The following is a 2187-nucleotide window of genomic DNA, read 5'->3' as shown; positions in this document are numbered from 1 at the left end:
TATATATATATACATACACACACACACACACTGAGTGTATATACAGTCAAACCAAAAATTATTCAGACACCAGATAGAACTTTTGATATTTTTTTTTAATAGTGGATGCAGGACAATATAGTTAATTTATGTAAGTGAGGATAGCAAAATAAAGTAAACTGTGACATTATTTCCAAAAATTCTTCATACAGTGGACTACCAGTAAAATGGATAAAAATTTGGAACCAAAGATTGGGAAGTCCAGCTCCAAATATTTCTACATTTTCCTGCAGATATTCTTCATATTTTATTCTTCATGAATGAAAAATTTATATATTCTTTATACTGAGTCTGATTCCTTTGCTGCAACAAATAGGTTGTTTTTTTTTTTGGTTAATGTTTACTTTTTATTTACTCCACTTTAGGTCTTTAAGGTGATAACAGATGTCAGTCAGACCTACTCTATTGAAATCCCATATTCAAAAGAAAAGAAAAGGAAAAAAAAAACACAACAAATCTGAAAGCAGTAGCATTGTCTACAGCGCAATCTCTGTATTGTCTAATCTGAAAAACAGTGCTTTTGGGGTCTCTGAATGTAGCCACAATACACATTCCCATCTCTTGTCTAATCTTCCTCCGAACAGATGCCTCAACTTGAAGTGGTGGAGTTGATGAGGGACACGAGTAAAGATCAAGACAAGTTGGCTGGACAGGAAAAAAGCGTGTTATAATTTTCACAAGAGAAAAATGCAACCATCAGAGACAAACATCTGATGTCCTCATCACGAGCCATTTGTCAGAGGTCTGATAACCGGCTGTGGGAGTGACACAACTTGTTTCACCTTATGACTCAGGAGCTGGTTCTCTAGAATCTTTAGTGACTAAATGGAAAATGCTGTTGTAGCTATATGCAGTTGTACATGTAATTTAATCTTATTTGTGTGCAAGTATATATGTAAAATATATGTAAAAACATTTTTTTTATATATATACACACACATACTGATCCTGTATATATAGGCTGATTCTGTTTACACAAAAGCTGTTCAGTTGATGATTGGTTTTCTGCAATATTTTAAAGTGGTGCAGCTTAATACATTTATGAAAACATAAGGTTATTTTTTTCATTTATGCAAATAGTGATGCCCTTGTGTGGTTGTTTAACTAAGCACGCACATCTTTGTGCAGGAATGCCGCTCTCCTTCCAGGTTGTCTCAGATGGAAGAATTCCAAGAAATCGCAGTCGACACTTAATTAACCTTTTGAACCACCTCTTGCTCACGACAATTTTACCGACGACTTCTCTTAATAGTTTTATGACCTTGCCGTCAATAAGACTGAGATGGACTGAATCGAGATATGATTTAATTAAAGAAGTGCATATGTTTAAGAAATATAACCACACTGGTATGAAAACCGAGGGGGTGTGGGGATCACAGAAGTATGACCTTGCTATGAAATATTAAGCATGAAAGAGTTGAAGGCAAAAGTAACTAAATCAAATGAAAGTTGCACTCTAGTTTATGTTCAAGATGAATTTGAGCGCTGCACTGTTTCTAAAACTCTTGAAATGCAAAAATAAGAGAAAAATAAAGACCATTGCCATTTGCGGCTTTAGACTCTCCAGCAATTCTCTTTTAAATCATAGCTTTACGTTTTCATGGTCTATTGCTATAATTTAAATAAGTGTTCCTTCCTTACAAGGTCAAGATATCTAAAGTTTACTGAACAAAAGTTGATTTTTATTCAGGTTGTGTGATTGTTGAAAGAGTTTGAAGTCAGTTTGTGAGCTCAAGCACTTGCCCTTAAGAGAGTTTATAGGTTTTATACTTTCCCCATTTATATAGTAAATGTCAGTATATAACGTGAATCACCAGTGAAGTGTGTTCATTGAAGAATCATTTCAGTTCATCCTTTTTGTCATAAGTCAGGCCATCTTTCTTTGATTTATTTATTTATTTCCTTCTTTCTCTCTTCTTTTATTAAAATACTTTTACATACGTGCTCCGATAACGATTCATCAACATCTTTAGCAGAGTAATGAACACTGTTCTTTTTCACTAAAATCCCAAACCGTACATACTGGTCGAGTTTCTTTTTCTTCCACTGTGGTGTGCTGTAGCTCGGTCCAGGGACGTGGCCCTCTTAATGTGAATGAGGAATACGTTTCTGCACTGTTGGATTTCATTTTCCTCAGATCAAATATTT

This window comes from Sinocyclocheilus rhinocerous, unplaced genomic scaffold (genome assembly GCF_001515625.1).
Source record: "Sinocyclocheilus rhinocerous isolate Xijiao unplaced genomic scaffold, SAMN03320098_v1.1 scaffold2941, whole genome shotgun sequence".
Classification (NCBI taxonomy): domain Eukaryota; kingdom Metazoa; phylum Chordata; class Actinopteri; order Cypriniformes; family Cyprinidae; genus Sinocyclocheilus; species Sinocyclocheilus rhinocerous.
This window is presented reverse-complemented; position numbering follows the sequence as displayed.